We start from the raw sequence: 22,095 nt of genomic DNA, 5'->3' as shown, positions 1-22,095 counted from the left end.
ACAACTTCCAGCTTTACGCACTCTCCAAGATCCAACTCAACATTTCCTCCATCTGCAGCTCCCTCTGTGCACACCTTACACTTGAATGTAGCTGCCACACTGGTTAATGACCCTCTCATACCACATGGAGAGGAAGACAAATGATGAATTGCGAAAGATGATGGGAATAGAGCCTGTGATGGATGCTGTGAAGAGAAACAGTTTGAGATGGTTTGGTCATGTGTTGAGGAAGGATGAAGGTGACTGGTTGAGAAGAGTGATGGAAATGAATGTAGAAGGAAGTAGAGGATGGGGAAGACCGAGAAAGACTTGGCTAAAGATGGTGGAAGAAGAAATGCGGGCAAGGGGGTTAACAAGGGGAGATGCAGAAAATAGGGCAAAATGGAGAAGATTGTCATGGGGACAGCAAGGCTAACCCCCGCTCTTGCAGGGAAAATGGCCTTAAAATGCCTATTGTTATTGTTGTCATACCACTACATTTTTGATGAACCCACTCAGCGCACATTGTGCATTGTACATTGAATGGAGGTCAGTCCGACACACTTCCTGCACACAGCACACGGCCACTTCCCAGTTCTTTCCACCTCACCACATGCTTTACCACTTGCCATCACCTTCGTCTTTCCAATATTCACCTTCAGACCTTTTGCTCCATACATTCCTTCCACTTGTTCATCTTCTCCTTCAGTCCATCCATACTCTCCCCAATCAACACCAGATCATCTGCATACAACAACTTCCATGGTAAACCCTCCTTTACGTTCTGAGCCAGCACCTCCATCACAGCTACAAATAGTAGTGGACTTAGTACTGACCCCTGATGCACTCCCACCTTCACCTCAAACTCACCACTGTTCCCGTCCTTCGTCCTTACAGCTGTGCGCGCTCTCTCATACATTGCCATCACTACTCTGATCAACCATTCCATTCCTCCACTCCTAACTTTCTCAATGCCCATGTCACTACTTTGCGTGGAACCCTATCGAATGCTTTCTCCAGATCAACAAACCCAAGAAACAACTTCTTCCTCTTCTCCATGTACTTCTCCTGCAACTGCCTCATAATAAAAAGCACGTCTGTCGTTCCTCTTCCTAGCATAAATCCAAACTGCATTTCGTCGATCTTCACTTTCTTCCTTATCCTCCTCTCCAACACCCTTTCATACCTTCATTCCATGCTCCAATAACTTTATCGCTCGGTACGAGCCACACTCCAGAGGGTCACCTTTCCCCTTGTATAGAGGGACGAGGGTACTCAGTTCCCAATCTACTGGAATGCGGCCTTCTTTCACCACCAGATTACAGATCTCTGTCATTCTCTTCACACCCCAACTTCCTGCTGCCTTCAACATATCTCCCACAACTCCCGTCGGCCCTCCTGCTTTTCTACTCTTCATTGCTTTTATCACTTCCTCAACTTCCTTCTCAGTTATCTTCTCTGCCGGTCCTAAAACTGGGTTACTCTCGGTGTTTCCGTCCCATTCATTCTCTGCATTCAGCAGCATTTCCATATATCTTTTCCATCTTCCTTTAATTCCATCTGGGTCCACAACGATTTGTCCCACTTCATCCTTCAAGCAACTCACCCCCCATCACATCACACCTCTCTTTCGCTAACTGCTTTGCAATCCTGAATACTGCTCTCTGACCCTCTTCCGAATCCAAGCGTTCTCCGAACATTTTCCTACATGCCTCCTGCGCCTTTGCTACCTCTTTCTTTGCAGCCTTCTTAGCTGCCTTATAACTTTCATGCTTGCCTTTTCTGCCCCCATGCACTTCGCCTTCTGCCACTCCTTGAACTTCTTCCTCTTCTCGTCAATCCTCTTTCCAACTTCATCATCCCACCACCATGTTTTGCTTTAGTCCATCCACATACCTCACCAACAGCTCACAACAGACTATCTTTCGTTGACATCCAACCACTTTCAAGCTCAACCACATCATCCTCTACCCTACTCAGCCTCTCTTTTAATGCCTCCCTTACTGTCACCTCTTTCAACCTCCGCACCTTCATTCTCGGTTGGTACTTCACCCGCCGAGCTCTCCTCGCACCTTTCACCCTTATGTCGCAGACAGACCTAATGAACAATGTAGAACACAAATCACCTTCCTAATACTTCCAAGAACCTCCAGTTTTGCAATACTTCAATTTAAATAAAGGTTTAATAGGGTGGTGTTTTCGAGTAGTGTTTGGGATTGCTTCTGGAATACTTAAATAGCACTAAACTTCCGGATTTTTAAACGATCGTTCACATCATCGTTTTATTAAAATATGAATACTGTATATAATTGAACATTGTGTGGGGTATCATGTTCTAGAAGCTCTCTAGTTTAGTGAGCAACTCTCACGTACCAAGATATTCTAATAATTTGTGTTTGCAGTCGGGGCAAAAAATGGTTACTTTGACATTCAGACCAATTAACCTTCACTCAATATCCTGGAGATGAACTGTAAAATTTGAGTTCTTATCCTGATGGATTGTACTTTTTATTGCCTGTTTTTTTTGTTCTGAACGTATCTTGTGATGTCTGTCTGTCCTTTTCAAGCGGATGCACGGTGTTTTCTTAACGGATGAAAACTTTTTTCCTTTAACAGGCAATTAAAAGACCAGGAGAGGTTGATGTCCAACTTGAGTATGCAAGAGGATCTCGAAAGAGGAAGGGATAACATCCCGACACTGGACGAGCAAGCATGGAGAGATGAATGGCCTGATAACAGCTTGCAGGTTAGGCACGTTTTGGCCCCACCCTTTATCAAATGTCTTCATGCATGTGTCAAGACAAATGACAACACACATGTCATGTATTATGTCTAAGTACCAGGCATGACTGACCCTGATGGATATCTATGCCTATGGAAGGCAAAAATCTCTCTCTCTCTCTCTCTCTCTCTCTCTCTCTCTCTGTCTCTCTCTCTCTCTGTCTCTCTCTCTCTCTCTCTCTCTCTGTCTCTCTCTCTCTGTCTATCTCTCTGTCTCTCTGTCTCTCTGTCTCTCTGTCTCTCTCTCTCTCTCTCTCTCTCTCTCTCTCTCTCTCTCTCTCTCTCTCTCTCTGTCTCTGTCTCTCCCTCTCTTTCTCTCTCCCTCCCTCTCTCTCTCTTTCTCTCTCTCTCTCTCTCTCTCTCTCTCTCTCTCTCTCTCTCTCTCTCTCTCTCTCTCTCTCTCTCTCACTTTCTCCCGCTCTCTCTTGCACGACCTCATATTTTAAGATACAAACTCCAAACTCGGGGTGCAAATACAACTTTGTGAGGTGAGGGGGACCGCTAATTGGGGAGACCAGCAATGTCAGGCTTGGCAAGGATCTGTAAAGATGAAGATGTGACAAAACAAATGAAGAGGAGGCTGGGGAATGATCTGGTATTTCCAGTTGCAATGTATGGAAGAAGAAAGAGAGGAAGAAGATTGATAGTTTTGAAATGTGGTGTTGGGGACGAATGTTAAAAATTCCATGGACAATGAAAGAACAACCAACAAATCACTCCTTCAAGAAATTAGATCACCATGTACATTGGAAGCACTCATGCTAAAACGAAAACGATCATATTTTGGAAACATCATATGTGCAGAAAATGAAAGTCTGAAGAAGTCAGTTTGAAGAAGGCTGAGTATGTTTGAGGGGAAGAAGAGGAAGAAGCAGACCTTGTACGTGTCTGATGGATGGGGTAAAAGCTGAAACCAAGCTGTCTCTGCAAGGGCTTCGTTCTGGAAGCAATGCAGGATAGGGATGTTTGGGAAAATCTGATCATGAATGTTACCACAAGTCTGACATGACTTGACGGACTGAGATAATTCGATAACCAGGCATGTTTGCTGTTGATGTCATTTATGTAGTAACAAAAAGGGAAACAAAAATGTACCATGTGATGTTATTTTTCAGAATTTTTGAAAAGAATGAATATATCTATTTTTTACTTTATTGATATTTTATTTTCGTTCATAACAAAAATGATGTTTCTCAAATTTTTTGACCATTTCATTGTTTCCAAAGCTTTGTTCAGAAACCATTAGTGATATTGTGTTTGTTATAATAACATGTTCATTTAAATGGTTCGAACGCCTCGTGTCCAGAAATATTCCAAAATGATGTATGCGAGGTCGTTGTGGCCACCTTTGTTGTAAATAGTTCATTGCCCAGCAAAATAACGCAACGAAACAAGAAGACGTCATGCGGAGCACGATACTTGCAAAATCTGCCCCCCACCCCCAAGAAAAAAAATCCATTGATACAGCAAATTGTCCATTTCATCAAGATTAAAATTGACAATCTTGATCAAAGCTCGGGTCAACAGGAAGAAAAGTGACGATTTTTCAGATGAAAAATGATGATTTTATAAGGTTGACCTTGAGTTGACCTTTGACATTTTGACCTCAAAAATAGTTAGTTAGTTTCCCTATTTAGTGACTCAATGTGCAAATGCTGTTCAAATTTAAAGTCAATTGGATGAAAATTGAGGATTTTAGAAATTTGGCCTATGTTGACCTTTTGGCCTATGTTGACCCCAAATATACTTGGTGGTTGAATTCAGTGACCAGATATGCAAGTCCTTTTCAAATTTCATGTCAATCGGATGAAAATTGAGGATTTTAGAAATTTGGCCTATGTTGACCTTTTGGCCTATGTTGACCTCAAATATACTTGGTGGTTGAATTCAGTGACCAGATATGCAAGTCCTCTTCAAATTTCATATCAATCGGATGAAAATTGAGGATTTTAGAAATTTGGCCTATGCTGACCTTTTGGCCTATGTTGACCTCAAATATACTTGGTGGTTGAATTCAGTGACCAGATATGCAAGTCCTCTTCAAATTTCAAGTCAATCGGATGAAAATTGAGGATTTTAGAAATTTGGCAATGTTGGTGACCTTTGGCCCATGTTGACCTTTTGACCCCAAAAACAATAGGCTTCTCAATTGGGACAACCTATACTAATTGGTAAAGCTTCGTGACGATCGGTTTAGAATTGTGACCTGTAGGCCGGTGACAAACAAACAAACAGACAAACAAACAGACAGACAGAACCACAAACGCAACCGACCAATATACTTGAAAAATCTTTGATTTTGCAAGTAAAAATTCAGTTATAGATGGACTTGCAGGACTACTGAATTCTCTGGGACAACCTGGGACATTCACTGTACCATTGGGGAATTGCGTGGATGTTTGTTCTGCTCAAGTGTAGGTTATAATGAAGTGTTGTGTAAATTTGAACTTTCTTCCTCCTTAGTTTTGTTGAATTATTGGACCCCGTCCGTCTGTGCATGCATGCGTCCACAACCATATATCGGTCATGTATAGACCAATTCTGTTCATACTTGGATCTATATGATGGTATACATAAGCACATCATTTTATTTTACGATGCGATCAAAGATGGCCAGCTGGCGGCCATTTTAGTTTAAAAAAAAACTTGTGTTGAACATGTCCTCAAACATTTCTCGGACAAGCATTTACTGATTTTGTTAAAACTTGGGAAACAGATCATGAATGATGTCTCACATATGCACGTCATTCTTTTTCGAGATCAGATCCAAGATGGCCGACTTGTGGTCAGTTTGTTAGTTAAAAGTGTCCCCAACCATTTCTCGACATGCATGGTCCGACTTTGTTAAAACTTGGCACAAATACAATGCATGAGAGTATACATATGCAGTAGATTTTGTTTTGTAATCCGACCAAATATGGCCTTTAACTCCGTACAGCAAAATTGCTAAAACCACGGGGGTTATGACATCTTACGTCTTTTTGTCCTTGTTCTAGGTGTACTTGCACCAGAGTCCATCACATACTCATTGTAAACTGAATCAAATGTATTCCATTTCTCACTGTCAATTTTCTCTACTAACATCCCCTTGCCCAGAGAGCTACCTTTGGCTAAGCATTCCTCTCTGCAATCACCTAATATTTGTCGATGTGGTGTACCATCCACCTAATAATGGATGACTTTATATTCAAATTTATTTCTACTCATATGGTTCAATTAGTGTACATCTGCTGTCCGAACTAGCTCTTCCTCATCTGTGATGACTCCAACTGCCACCATGCTAGATGGTTGGGAGTTGTCTCTGCAACAACTCGCCATGACATTGCTGCACGTCTTTCTGCGATTCCATTGGTCTGACCCAATCTGTGAACTTTCCAACCCGCATTTCTAGTCACAGTTCGCCCTCCCTTTGTGACCTCTTAATGACAAATTTTCCAGTCAAACACTCCTGTTGCATCACAACCAACATCTGCCTCCTTCCTGGTAATCCAGAATTGATTAGTTGCTGGCCTGCCAAATGGAACACATCTTTCAGTCCTTGCAAATCTCTGTCTCACACTGTCACTTTGCAATCATTGTCAAATACTCTCTCTGGCTATTTTCAGAGAGCAGCCTCAATGCCGGTGGGTCTGGCAGTTCACTCAAGCAAATTGGCAGAGACTACAAGCAGCCATCTCTCTTCAGGACTGGTCTCCTATATCTACTGCCCCTGATATTAATTCAGCCTCGGAACTCTTCCGCAGAAACATTCTCTCCCTAATGGATCGATCCATCCCATCTCGTCTTCAATTATCCTAGCACTCTTCCCGTCCATGGTCCCCTGAATCTTGTGGGAAAGCAGTTGCTCTGAAACAACTTGCCTTCTCTTCCTGGAAGGCAAACCTGACCGAAAGCGATCTCAGCTCATTCCACAAAGCCCGCAACAAGTGCATGTCTACTCTCAGGAGAGCCAGAAAACAACATCTGTCCAATCTCAAAAATGAACTTTCAAACTTGTCAAATTCAAACTTTCAAAACTTGTCAAATTTCAAATGCTCTAAAGCCTGGTGGCATCTTGTTAAGTCTGTCTCTGGATAATCGCATCACAGCCTTTCTTCAAATCGCACCACAGCTGACGCTGCTCATGAGAAGGCCGAATGCCTCATTTCTGTAGTTTTCCTCCAACTGTTGTGTCCCCAACCCCTCACTCTCTGTACCCACCATTCCCAGTCATACCCAACTGCTCCTGGTCTCTATGTCTTTTTCCCCTCAGAAGGTGGAGGACTTTCTTTCAACCCTCAACTCTGATTCTGCTGCTGGACCAGATGGCATCAGTTCACGTGTCCTAAAAACCTGCTTTGCTGCTCTTGCAGATCCTCTCTTTGCCCTTTTCACTGAGCCATTTGCACAAGGTCATCTTCCTTCTGCTTGGAAATCCACCACATCACTGCATTAGTGTACAAAAAATGTGCCAACTCCACTTATGGCTTTTTGACTTCCTGTACTCTCATAGACAGCGTGTGGCTTTGAACGGAAACCTTTCAACTCCTTTCTGTGTAATGAATGAATGATCGTTTTTAAGGCCATTTTCCCCGCTAGAGCAGGGGTTAGCCTTGCGGGCCCCATGACAATCATGGTTCCCTGTTTGAGGCAATGTTTTTATGGCCGGATGCCCTTCCTGAGGCCAACCCTTAGTCGCCTCTTACGATGCGCAGGGATACGGTGTACCTATTCCCTTTCTGTGTCAAGGCTGGAAAACGCCAAGGCGATGTTCACAGCCCCATTTCATTCGTAATCTTCATCAACGGTCTCTCTCACTCTCTGGAAAATCCCCTATATCTATTTGATGATGACTCCATCCTCTGCCATGAAGCCATCAGAAAGGGAAGATCTCAGACGTTGATATAACCACGAGCTGGTCAAACCACTTAGAATATGTCTTTAAATCCTGATAAATCTCGCATTTTCTCTCTCTCTCTCACTCTCTCTCACTCTCTCTCTCTCTCTCTCTCTCTCTCGCTCTCTCTATCTCTATCTCTATCTCTATCTATCTATCTATCTATATGAAAGGACTGTCTGGAAAACCCTCTCATCTACTTTCTTAACAATCCTCTTGAATAAGTACAGTCTCTCAAACTTTTGGGTCTCACTATCAGCAATGACCTTTCTTGGGCAAGCCACCCTTGAAAGTTTGGCCTCCAAAGCCAGCCGACGACTGGACATCCTCCATCATGTAAAGTCCTTCCTTGGCACACCCGAACTTTTATACACATACAAGGACTTCCTCTGCAGCTTGATGGAGCACTGCTCTCCCCTCTGGATAGCCTTTCAGCCTCACACCTTGCTCAGTTTGTTGCCATGGAAACAAAGGCCTTCAAGATCATTGGAATCTCCCATAATGAAGTTGAGTGTTTGGCCTTGACATTGCCACCCAAGAATCTTCGGTGTTCTCTGTCATCGACTGCCTCAATTTTGGCCTTGCATCATCTGCTCTTTCCGTGATTTCCCCCCCCCGCCCCCCACCTCCCCTAGGTTTCTGCATGACTGACGCGGTCCACCAGCAACCCCCTTATGGTGAAACTCCCCATATCACTCCGCACCTCTACTCATTCATTCCTCCTTTGTTCCATCTGTGGAATGAACCTCCACGTTATCTTCAATGTAATTCTTACCTTTTCCCTCCAGATCTTTAAGGTAGCTGTTCACCACCATCTCAGATCATCTCCCATCCAAAACCATGATATTTTATGCCTCTGTTAGCCACCTCCCTCTACCTCCCTCTACCTCCCCATACCTCCCAAAACCCCATCTCCTCACAAATTGCCGTTTTTTCCTTCATGAGAGTTTGCTTCTGTATCCATCTTGTCCACACCATAAGTCCTCCCCAAGCTCATTCTTACCCACATCCCTTGTTTGTCCATCTCCATCTATTTTGTCCCTCAACCCTGCTGTGTGGTCTGTTTCCCCCTCAATTTCTGCTGTTCATTTTTTATATTGCATCCTGATCCATTCTCTGTTCTCGCTCGTCCATGAGCCATGACTTTGTACAAATAAAAAAACACATACACGTACCTATTTCCACAATCAGATAGAGTTTCAGTTTCTTTATCTTCTCGGTCTCATCATCTGCGACGACCTCTCCTGGATTGTCCACATATAAAACCTGGTGTCTAAAGCCAGATACAAATCAGGCATCCTTTGTCGTGCTGTTTCATTCCTTAGAATTAGTACTAACCACAGCCTACAAGGCCTTCAGATCTCAATGGAGTACTACTCTCACCCATGGACTGGCACGCAGTATCACTTCTGTCGCTTCTGTGCAACAAAAAGCCGGGTCATATGAAAGTTCATTCAAAGCCACGGTCTTTTGCTGGAAACGGTTTGCCCTTTTCCATAAACAAAAAATCGACGTTACTGGTGTTGGCTTAGCGGTTAGGGTGCCGGCTTGGGATCCTAGGATCCTGGGTTCGAATCCCGGTCGATCGCTGAATTAACGCCAGGGGGGTTGACTCAGCCTGTCATCCTTCCGAGGTCGGGAAATTGAGTACCAGCTTGCTGGGATGAATGATCCCGGTGTGTACCCCGGTTTAGAATAGGTACACCGTATCCCTGCGCATCGTAAGAGCTTGACCAAGGGTTGGCGTCAGGAAGGGCATCCGGCCATAAAAACATTGCCTCAAACAGGGAACCATGATTGTCATGGGGCCCGCAAGGCTAACCCCCGCTCTAGCGGGGAAAATGGCCTTAAAACGATCATTCATTCATATTCTTGAACACTCTAAGACTGATGACCAACACAGATTGCTGATCTCAGCTTTTACAAGCATACCGTGCATTGCGTGTTACGATACCACCTAGATTATTACATCCCTATGTGAGAGAATCCCGCTACCCTATATCCTTATGATAGTGCACACGATGCTGGATTGCTTTTCTTAAGGCCTGGTTTCAGGCCGGATTATCGAGTGTTGCCGACATGCATTTTCAAAGAAGCCTCTAATAGGGAAAGTAAGTCCTCATTGGCTCACTAACTGGCTGCAGCCGCTGAACTCTGCTCGCCAGAAAAAAAAAATTGTTTTCTTCTCCTTTCCATTTTGGCAAGAAAGCAGGAATTCTATAATAAATATTTATAGGGCAAGAATCTCATGCAGTCAGTGACACTTTTGAAGTTTGTCTGATGTCCCTTATAAACGATGTTGCTGTTTCGTTGCGTTTTCATCGCAATCTATCAGTCGTATCTCCATGTTGTTGGGTCGTGAAGATGTGAAGGTCACAATTTGTCAAAGGCAGTAGTACTGGGGTGTTGCCATAAAGAAATGCAAAGGTGGGGAAATAGATTGTGTTAGTTGCTTCAGTTATGAAATGTACATCAATTCCATTTCTTGAAATGATTCTTGAATTATCTTGAGTTGACCATCTCCGCAGTAAAAAAATGCAACCGCACTCGTGCTCTGCTTGCAAGACTGATCTAGTATTTTGACTTTGCTTTAATTGTTTACGAACGACCCTGCTATAAACTGTCATCCCAGTGTTTCACAGACAGGGTGATTCATCAATGTCTGTGCCGTTCCTGAGATGGATGTGAAACCAGGCATCCCAACTGCCAGCGTTAATTGGTGGACGTTAAAGATCCCATGGTGTCCTTCGCGAAGAGTAGGCGAGCCATCACCGGCACCATGAACAAATTGTGATTCACAGGGTTCTGCTGCATTACCATTCAACCAGGGTGGGAATTTGTAATTTGCCCAAGATACTCGGATGTAACTAATAGCCTACTCCTTTTTTTTTTTTTAGGTACTGTGGACTCTTATACATCCAAAAGAAAATGGTAGGAGAAGACAGCTGCTTACGTTTCTCTCCAAAACATTGATCTTACGGTCTGCCTGTGAATCACCAGGACGGCGGTTTATAGTCGGACCAGGATGGGAAGCCCAGATGATACAGCTAAAAGACGAGTTCAGTAACTTTGAGATGTCTGGCGAAGGCCCTATCGTAATATGGATCTGAACAAAATTCAACATATTCTCTGAGATTTGAACGCAGGATTCTTTATCTTCACTCAGTGGGGCTAATCCTTGACTATATCTATCTATAATTCCAGTAATCTCTGTTTGTACGTTTGTACGTTTGTACGTTTGTACGTTTGTTTGTCTGTGACCGCTGTTTCTCGACAACCACGGGTCCGATATACTTTTAACTTGCCAGGTATATTGCTGGGGACCCGAGGATGTGCCTTTTCAAGGTTTCATATTAATCGGACAAGTACTTACCGAGCTATGTCCAAAAAACGATTCAACCAATCAGCGAGCAGCGAGTTATCGCGTGTGCCGAACGTGCCGAACACACGCTGCCTCGGACGGCACATTTGAGAGCGTATTCATTTATTTCACGTTTGCAAACTATGTTGGCGCTATGTTGGCGTTAAACTATGTTTTAAAACTAATAAAAACGAATTTGCGATTCATTCGCTTTCCTGCGCGTTTGTGCACGCGATGGCGATTTCTTTACCAAACTCCGGAAGCCGTTCGCTTTGGACCAAACCATTTCATGTAAATAGAGGGGGGGGATATAATTTTAGATATAGATATAGTACGGGCAATGCCCTAGTATAACCAATGCCAGAATTAATAAAGAACCATGTACTGTACTCTTTACAGAGCATTGGTGCTGCCAACGCAGTTTCTTGGCAAGGGTTACATTGGGTGGTTTGCCATTGCCTTCCCAGCATTGTTTGGTTGTGCTCTATTCTTTTATAAATACTGAATGTCAAGCAAGGAAGCAGCATGAATCATTTAAAAAATGTCTATGGTATTACTCTGCTAGGTTTGAACCACACCAGACCCAGGTTTGAACCCTCCAGACCCAGGTTTGAACCACCCCAGACCCAGGTCTGAACCACCCCAGACCCAGGTTTGAACCACCCCAGACCCAGGTTTGAACCATCCCAGACCCAGGTTTGAACCACCCTAGACCCAGGTTTGAACCACCCCAGACCCAGGTTTGAACCACCCCAGACCCAGGTTTGAACCACCCCAGACCCAGGTTTGAACCACCCCAGACCCAGGTTTGAACCCTCCATACCCAGGTGTGAACCACCCCAGACTCAGGTTTGAACCACCCCAGACCCAGGTTTGAACCACTCCAGACCCAGGTTTGAACCACCCCAGACCCGAGTTTGAACCACCCCAGACCCAGGTTTGAACTACCCAAGACCCAGGTTTGAACCACCCAAGTGGTGTAATAATACTGAGTGTCAACTCAGAGGGGATGCCATCATTATGCCACCCTGTCTGGTTGCCAGGATTCATAGAAGGTATATTTATAGTAAATCCGGATCGAGCCTAGACTTGATCCATCTTTCATCATCAAGTTTCTTCGTACTCTTAATACCAGCTTAGCCCCATTAAGCTCCATGAATTATGAGGCTATAATGGAATATCAGAAATATGAGATGAGATCAAAGTTTCACCTGCAGTTGGAGTTAGCGACAGGTGTAGGTTGAAAGGTTTTGGGTTCTCTCATGGGGTCAACCCTGGATGTGATGATCGAGCATTCATTGACAATACTGTTTATTTACGATGATCATTCTTGTTAAGATACAAATTTAATAAACATGAGGGGTGTTCAACATATTCTCAGAATTATGAATTCGTAATCTAAGCAGCTTCCTGAGCAAGGGTTTTACTTGGTGGTTTGCCATTGCCTACCAGCAGTAGTTAGGGCAAGAATTTGGAATTTGCTCAGGGTGCCGGCGATAGCGCGCCTACTCTACCCAAAGGACAAGGTGGGGTCTTTAACGTCCACCAACTGATGTCGGCAGACAGGATGCCCAGCTCAACATCCATGTGAGGAATGGCACGCACATCAATGAATCAACCTGCTTGTGAAACACCAGGATGGCAGTTTATAGCTGGGACGGGATTCAAACCCAAGCTAGGCAACTCAGAGGCGAGAGTGCATAACTCTAGGGTATAGGCCATCGTGCCAGCCATGTATCAAGTTCAGAAATATATTTTTAATTGTTGATTATTTATTGGTTAAATAATGAATCAATTAATTACTTAATTATCTTCCGACTAATTCATTATTTCATTTTTTTTATTTAAGTTACAGCTTCGGATGAAACACTGGTGGTTTAGGTATGTTACTATCCAATTGATTACGAAATTAATTATTTTACGATAATTATTTATTTATTTTAATTTGCAATTAATCAATCAATTATTGTACACCTCTCCCTCCCAATACTCTGTCTATGTGCCACACACTGGAGGATATGTTATTTATTTATTTGGCATGTGGGGTGATTGCCACACACTGGAGGATATGTTATTTATTTATTTGGCATGGGGGGCGATTGCCGCACACTGGAGGATATGTTATTTATTTATTTGGCATGGGGGGCGATTGTCGCACACTGTAGGATATGTTATTTATTTATTTGGCATGGGGGGCGATTGCCGCACACTGGAGGATATGTTATTTATTTATTTGGCATGGGGGGCGATTGCCGCACACTGGAGGATATGTTATTTATTTATTTGGCATGTGGGGCGATTGCCGCACACTGGAGGATATGTTATTTATTTATTTGGCATGTGGGGCGATTGCCGCACACTGGAGGATATGTTATTTATTTATTTGGCATGTGGGGCGATTGCCGCACACTGGAGGATATGTTATTTATTTATTTGGCATGGGGGGGCGATTGCCGCACACTGGAGGATATGTTATTTATTTATTTGGCATTTGGGGCGATTGCCGCACACTGGAGGATATGTTATTTATTTATTTGGCATGTGGGGCGATTGCCGCACACTGGAGGATATGTTATTTATTTATTTGGCATGTGGGGCGATTGCCGCACACTGGAGGATATGTTATTTATTTATTTGGCATGGGTGGCGATTGCCGCACACTGTAGGATATGTTATTTATTTATTTGGCATGTGGTATTGTGGGGCGATGTACTTTGAATGTATCCGTACTTGTTGTATTTACTTGTCCATGTTGACTTGACTTACCGGTACTTGAGTTAGGGGCCTTGCTGCCATTCCAGCCTTGCCACTCCATTCCTGCCAACAGGGAGACGAGGGGCTCGGATAGGACTGATGTTCACTATCTGCAAGTCTTGTTTTAATGTCTTTATTTAAATAACTAAAAAGGAAGTGGTGTTTTTCAGACTGCTGTGACCATCTTGTTCCGACATCAATTTGAATGGCCATCTTATGTGCAAAACACAACATTAAATTTGCACCTTTTTCTCGCAACATGACAAATGTAACCTTTTCCATGTTCATGTTGCCATTTGCCAATGTTCCTTAATGACGCAGGAAAGTTTGTGGCACAATCTGCTGAAGCTCTTTTCGAATAATCATAGTTCCTGCCAACAAAATTGGTCTGGCTTGGTTCCAATACAAATCACCACGAGGCAAAGGCCTATTACACCTGCAAGAACTCCCTCCCTGAGTTAATGATTTTTATTGAATGTCTGAGAATTGTCGTCAGAGGAATGATTTGAATTTTCAGAAATTCTCAATGATCAAGGCTGGAAGGTTTCCACGTCATAATCTGGAGCTGCTTTTTTTGTGGTCATTTTTCTTGCTTTTACTGGGTTTGTTCCATTACAAATGGGTGGCTTTGCTTGGCTGTAGTGGTCATGCCTGTGAAGAAACATCACTCAATGCGTCGGCCTTTCCGTGGCGGCCTTAGAGATTGTGACGTGATTGTACCAATGGGAAAAGTGTGCGAGATCGATGGACCCCAGCTGCATGGAAATAGCCAATCACTCCAGGAGGAGTCTGGGGAGGATTTGATGCAAACCGAACGAGACTTGAAGACGCTGCAGCACATATGGGTGGAAAAAGAAAAGTACATGCCATGGAAAATATTTTGGTGGATTGTATGTGATTGACAGAGTGACGCAAACGTTTGGATTGCAGTGAGAACATTGTAGTGTAGTCGAACAAATATGTGAAAACAATACTCTGTCCACCTTTGGTGGTGGACATAATAAACACAAATCAATGATGGAGACTTCAATGATTATGGTGGGATGAAATGACTTTTTACATTTGAGGAAGATTCCATTCTAACCTATTTGGCCTCCCCAGAAACTCATATTTCTGGTTCCTGATCAGTCCTATTTTTTTATTTTTTTTGCAGTACTGTACTTTTTCACCCCTCACCCCTCTTCTTCCTCACCCCATATTACTGTGACATAGTCAAACTGCAGAACCATGCATCTTATGATTTCTAATAAGATTGTTATCTCCATAATTTGGGTTTTACAAGGTGGAACGGGGCCCTCCCAGGACTCGAAGTATCCGCCCCCGCTTCAGTGAAGGATTGCAATTCATGGGCTAAGTTGTGAAGTTTTGTTGTTCTCACAGAGTTTTGTTCCAATGACTTTTCAGGATCGTTACTGAGCAGGGGCGGCGTTAGCCATTTGCGGACCCCATGGAAAATGCAATTGTAGCCCAGCGATGTCCCTGTCAATCTGTCATCTCACTAAAATACGCATATTGGTGTCCATCGACAGTCCGTCTGACGATGTATTGAGTCGTTAATTGTGAAATCTGGGTCATATGGCAAAGGTTGTAGCGACGTAATTTGCCCCCCCCCCCCCCCCTCTCACCAGGAGTTTCGAAGGTGGATTCATATAGTGTAGCGCCACTCCTGGTAGTGGTGGTAGAGGGTATTACAAGTGATGATTCAGAATCCTCAATTGTATCACGAGTAAGAGGACTCACTCCCTCCATGTTATTTGAATACTCGCTTAGCAATTGTTGCTTTAGATTTGACTGCAAATTATCCAGAGGACTTCCCATGTTTTGATGCTTTTTTTCAATTTGGGAAGGTGTATAGATAGCAGCCTGAGCATCGTTCCATCTTATCGTGGCATTTTTCCAAGTCCACTTCAAATGGCAAAAGTAATAACAACAATAATGATAATAGCATAATAATAATATTAACATTATAATATTGCATAATAACAATATTCAAACAAAAATAATAGTACAATAATTGGCGGTAATAAAAGAATAACCAACCCTTGGCCACACAGATATATTTCAAATTATTTTATGTGATTAGAATAACGGCAATTCCCTAATCTCACCCGACACTGCCAGTCGTAAACACAAATTCACGCAAAAAGATGATCCTTGAGTGTCCTATTCCCAATCAGCTTGCTATCGCTAAAGACAGTTGCTCCTTATCAACCGTTTTGTTGGAGTGCTTGCTTGAGTGCTTAAGCCACTTGGCGAGCGCTCTACAGGCTGACTGGTAATAGAACATACCCCATCACTTGTGCTAGACTGAGGACCCTGTTCTGGTTTTGTCGCTTGCGTAATGAAAAAAGTTATTTTTGGTAGTCGTGTCGAGTTAAACATCAGAGGAAAAGATCTTGGTATTTAGTCATTTTCTAGATTTCTGTGTTGTTTAGGCCAAAATCGCCGGGGACTGAAACCTCATTTAGCAATGCCTACTTTTCCTTTTTGTTCCTGAGTACTATGTCCGGTTGCAGTGCTTTGTTTTCCATGATCACGCTGGATGGGATCATCAGGCCATATGAGAGCATTATGTCCTCGTTTTCAATGATTGCTTTTGGTTCATGTTTCCATAAGTTTTGTAGAACTGGGATATTGACATTTCTGCAGATATGCCAGTGGATTACTCCACATACTTTGTTGGGCCTTTGGGTGTACAGCTCTTCTGACATGAGTTTTTTACATCCCAATAGGAGGTGACTCGTGCTTTCTGTTTATACCTTGAAGAACCTACACATTTTTTTTTCTTTTTTTTTGTATACAAGATCGAGGCTCGTGAAAGAGCTAACATTAATCACACAAAAAGTCAAACCAACACACAAAACACAAAAAACAAGGGGAGCGGCAGACAAGATGGGGAGAGAGGGGGAAGGACACAAACAAAACATTTGAGAGCAGGGACATCGGGAGAAATGTGGGAGGGGGAGGGCTTGGGGGGAGGTGGGAGAGGTATAAAACATATGAACACTGCAAGGACTCTGGGGTGAATTAGCGGGGGTAGAAAAGATCAAGGTTTTGGATGGGGGAGATAAGAGATGGTGGTGAACAGCTATTTTAAAGACCTGGAGGGAGGAGTGGGATTGAAGGGAGTGGGGGAGTTTGTTCCAGAGGCGGGAGGAAAGGGGAATGAAAGAGTGAAGGTGAGCAGAGAGCCTAGATTTTGGCAGTTTAACCATAAGAGGGTTGCAGGCAGATCTTGTGCAACCTGAAGGAATATTGGGGGGACAGAGCACAGAGAGAGCTGGGGGAGCAAGGCCAGAGAGGAGTCGGTAGAAGACAGAAAGACCACCAACCTGCCTGCAGTGAGTGAGTGAAAGGCCCTCAGAGTTAACTTCATCGCAGGAGATTCCAATGATTCTGAAAGCTTTGGCCTTGTCCGATTGACTCAGTTCTGTTGTCTTATAAAGCCTTTTGTGTGGTGTCCTTCATCTTGGACATTAATAATGATTCATTCTCAGTCACAGTTGAGCTGACCTCTTCTTAGCCATTCCAGTGATCCTTATTTGTCTATTCCCAATCTGTCCAACGCTTTTTTTTAAATATTTCCCTGCTCTTTTGTCTTTCTCCCAGGTGTCACTATATATCTGCTTGTATTTCATCTTGTATTTATATTTTGTCTTTTTTGCAATCATTGGGGCTGTATTTGTTGCTGTTTTGGTTTCATGTGTGATATCTTCTATTTGCACCTGTCTTGGAAATCTGTTGCTAGATGGGTTACGGATACCTTCTCTGGTTTGTTGTTTCCGTGTTTTCTTACAAATTGGATTTGGTAGTCTGTTGAACTTTTGACATACTCAGCCAATCGTACTGTCGTCATTCTGTGCATTTGGTTGAGTTCCATCAGGCTGCTACCTCCTCCTCATCTCGGCAGGCACATCCTCGGGATGTATTGATTTTTGGAGAACATTTTGTGGATAGTGAGGAGTTTCCTTGTTTTTATATCTAGGTTATTGATTTCTGCTTGTAGCGAGTTTGTTGTTCCACAGCTGTATTGGAATACTGTTATTGTGAGCTGATTTATGGCTTTGATTTTGTTTCTTAGGGAGAGGTATGTTTTCAGGATCAGCCTTGTTATACGCAGATTTTATTTGGTAATTGCTTTGTGCATTTGTTGGTGACATTTTTGGTGAATCTCTTCTACTCTGAGGTATTTGGTATTATTTGTGTGATGCTTCATTGTCTAGCTCCTGTAGTGTTGTATTTATATCGATTTTTATGTTGTCTGTTTTTGTTGATCTACCTTGTACGAATGTGCACTTGGCATACTTATCTTGGCCAAATTAAATTTGAATGTCGTTGGAGTACTGTTTAACTAATTTCAGTTGTTCTGCCAATTTTTTGTCATTTGATGCAGAGGTTTATTTAAATTGTGTGTGTGTGTGTGTGTGTGTGTGTGTGTGTGTGTGTGTGTGTGTGTGTGTGTGTGTGTGTGTGTGTGTGTGTGTGTGTGTGTGTGTGTGTGTGTGTGTGTGTGTGTGTGTGTGTGTGTGTGTGTACACTTGCAGGATGTCTGAGAAGTACATACACTCACCTCATTGCTGTCTAACTTTGGTTTGAATCTCGGGCCCAGCTATAATCTGCCATCCTGGTGTTTCACGGCCATTGCAATTCATCAATGTGTGTGCCGTCCCTCATATAGACGTTAAATGGCCGGCCCATCTGGCAGGATTAGTTGCTGGACGTTAAAAATCTCACGTTGTCCTTGTTGAAGAGTAGGTAACCGATCTCCGGCACCCTGAACAAAATCATCACAAGTAAACATCACTTCCATTCAATAGAAGGGTGCAAAAACAGATCCGCACAAAGATAGGCCAGTTACTTTGCTTGCAATTACAAGCAAAGTCATGAAATCCGTCATCTCTGCTGCCTCCCCTCTTTATACTTTTCAAACAGTCGGATCTCTGACATTTCGTTTCAATTCTGTCCTCGGTGCACTCATTGCTGCACATGCTGCTGCATCTCTCGCAGCAAAGGTTGGAGGTGCTAATTCTCAAACAGGTGGTAAGGACACTCTCCCTTGGCATTTCTTAGGCATTTTACAAAAACTCACATTCTGCTTTGCTTGCAAAGTTTCTGGCCTGCAGCATATAAAGCAACCTTCATGAATTAGCTTTCAGACTTTAAACCACTCACACATGCAACCCGTTGCTGTCAATGGAACCGTCTCCTCTAACTCCTTTCGGCAGAGGCAGGCAGTGTTGGGCTCAGTCTTGTTTGTTCCTCATCTGTGAAAACGACCTCTCTGATGCTCTAATTTTTCCTCGCTTCCAGATTATTCCACTCTGTCATGCAGAAACCCAATTCAGTGACAGGCAGACAGCAGCTGCGTCACTCTCTCCTGATTTTTAATTGATTTGATTCTGGTCCGATAAAAGTAACATCACTTTTAATCCTGGCAAATCTCACGCTCTCACCCTGTCGCTTTGGAAGGATCATCAAATGAACCATTTCCACGGTTAGCCGCTGTAAACAGTTCAATCTTTTAACCTTCTTGGCCTCACCATCAGCTACGACCTCTCCTGGGCTGACCATATAGCAAAGCTGATTTCCAAATCCAGCTGCAGATTGGAAACTCCTCTGTTGTTTCAAGTAATTCTTTGATAAAACAGAATTACTCACAGCTTACAAGACGTTTATCTGTCACTCAATGGAGTGTTGCTAACCCCTATGTGCTGGTGCCCCAGCATCACGTCTGTCTCTCTTGTAATCCACAGCTCTCAACATCAATTAGATCTGTGATGAGGCCGAAGCACAATCCTTATTGCTCTCACATTGCAAACATGTCATGGCCTCTTTGTTTTTTGCCTCCTCTCCTTCGGTCGAGCTCCCTCTACTCTCTCAGCCCTCTGACTACCCCAGGATGCATGTGCTCTTACACTAACCCCTTTTTTGTGAAAACCTCCCAATCCAGGCCGACCACACACCTCCAATCTTTTATTTTACCTTTATCCTGATTTTGGAACTGCTTTGTGGGACCACTTAATTTGCACTCTCCCCCCCCCCCCCCCTCCCCCCAGGGCTTCAAACAAGCAATGCAGCACCAGTATATGCTATCCTCCTCCATACTGATGATGCTGTTTGCCCCCATTAACCTTACCAAACCCTGATACTTGTAAGCTACTGTGCTTTCTCCAATCCTCCCTCTTCTCTTTTGAGCCTGGTGTTGGCTTAGCGGTTAGGGTGCTGGCTTGGGATCCTAGGATCCTGGGTTAGAATCCCGGTCGATCGCTGAATTAACACCAGGGGGGTTGACTCAGCCTGACATCCTTCTGAGGTCGGCAAATTGAGTACCAGTTCACTGGTAATTCCCTGTGTGTCGCAAGAGGCGACTAACTGGGTTGGTGGCAGGAAGGGCATCCGGCCATAAAACATTGCTTCAAAAAGGGGACCACAGGGCCCGAAAAAGGCCAACCCCCGCTTTGCGGGGGAAAATGGCCTCTAAAGGTGGTTCTAAAGGTGGTTCCTCCCACTTCTCTTTTCCAGTTTGTTCATTACCTTGCTTTGTTTGTGCAACCTTGGATGCACTGCCCCACTCATAGTATGTTACCCTTTTCCCTCTGTTATTGAGTCTCGATCTCATCTATGAGCCGAGGTCTTGCCTCATCATAATCATTATCTTCAAGGTCATTATCTTCAAGTTTTTTTTATATTTTACTGAAGCTTGAAGACCTCCCTTAAGTCGTGCTTGAAGTATTGGCATACTCACCGTGTCTGTGTTGACGAGAAGGTTGGGCAATAATTTGGGAATTGGCCAGCGTGCCTCCAATAACTCACCAACTCTTCACGAATGACGTTATGGGATCTTCAACGTCCACGGAAAGCCACTGCTGCCAGACGAGTCCTTCAGCTTAACGTCCATCTTATGGACGGCACACACATTGATGCCTCGCTCTGCATGTGAAACGTCATCCTGGATTCGAACCCAAGCTTGAGAGCTCATAGGCCGTTGGACATATGTCATCGCTGTCTCACCAGCCCAATCTATTCTCATAAGAACCTGTTCTTGATTACTCAATTCATTGCAATTCATGAGTTCCCTCACTTGGCAATTGCTTTGAAAACATTGAGAATATATTCTCATGATGGAAATATCGCGGATTGCTCTTACATCCATCCGGAGCTGATTTGGCCGCAGGTGAGAACAATCTTACCCTGTTCTCCTTGAACACAGGCATAATGATGCATGTCACATTCTTTATCTTTTATTCCACCAACCACTCTGCATAATTTCCTCAGCCATTCTGATAGCTCTGCTTCCTCAGCAAGCCACTGCCATCCTGGTGTTTTAGTCAGGTTCACTATGTTAACAAATATAATTTCGTTCAAAATTTTGGGAGATTAGCAAACCTGTACATTTTTGGAATCATCAGAGCATGGAGAATCCGAAAATCAATGTTTGCATTTGCACAGACACCGCCATGGCCGCCATTTTGGATTTTCAAAATGGCCGCCATAAAATACATATTTTGCGCGATCTCGGCTTCTAGTCAACCTAGAATCTTATTTAAATATGCTGATCCTATGTTTTCTGGGTCAAGGAATCCAAAAAAGGCCTCAAAATAGTGCTCAGGATTATAGAAAAGCAACAAACAAAGGTAATTGAAAACCATTGTCTTTATATTTGTGATATAACTGTATTACATAATACATGATATTGCAAGTCCTTTGAAGTTATAGGTATGGGTTTATAAAGCAAGAAAGCAGCCTGGTTAGTATCAGATTGAACTATAAGTCCGACACACAGGAGCTACTAGGTCTATACCGTTCAGGAATATGCTTTTACAGATCTTCATCTCTGTCCTGAGTGTCATTTTCGCAAAGGTGTCTACGCAAATACCAACATTAATTTTTGGGTTCCTCATGCTCTGAATATTCCAAAAAATGTATAGTTTTGCTAATCTCCAAAATTTTTGAACGAAAAAACATAGTGAACCTGACTATTTGTATAATTACAAGGAGTGTTGCTAATCCTAACCCTAACCCTAACAACTAACAACCCTGGGTGTAGTCGGGGCCCGTAAGGCAACATATCCTCGATTTATCGCTCTTTCATGACCTTTTGCTCCTTTCTCTAAAAATCATGAGTTTAGATGTGATGTGCGAGGAATGGTTTGGCTTCAGGTATTTTCTTTCCTGAACTTTTGTTTATAACCAAAGGAAAAAAGGTGCAGTGGATGTTTCGAGCATCAACCATCCGTCTTATTTTTCTCTGCCAAAGGTCTAACACTCGATGTCAGCCGCAGGTCGTTTCCCATGATGTGAAGACGTACTCTTTTCCACTTTTAGTTTATAAAATCCATTGCAT

At 43.3% G+C, this 22,095-nt stretch overlaps 1 protein-coding gene across 1 annotated transcript in view; it reads left to right on the top strand.

Moving 5' to 3' along the window:
* Nucleotides 1-2,714: 2,714 nt before the first annotated feature.
* The window catches only part of LOC137425615 (protein Wnt-5b), a 472,266-nt gene continuing 452,885 nt past the window's right edge, over nt 2,715-22,095 (top strand). Inside the window, exon 1 of the mRNA XM_068114220.2 lies at nt 2,715-2,725. The gene's annotated coding sequence lies outside the window, so the exon portion shown is untranslated. The remainder of the gene's footprint in view (nt 2,726-22,095) is intronic.

The sequence above is a fragment of the Myxine glutinosa genome, chromosome 4 (genome assembly GCF_964187855.1).
Source record: "Myxine glutinosa chromosome 4, kmMyxGlut1.1, whole genome shotgun sequence".
Classification (NCBI taxonomy): domain Eukaryota; kingdom Metazoa; phylum Chordata; class Myxini; order Myxiniformes; family Myxinidae; genus Myxine; species Myxine glutinosa.
The sequence above is the reverse complement of the archived record's forward strand: the minus strand, read 5'-3'. Positions and strand labels throughout refer to the sequence as shown.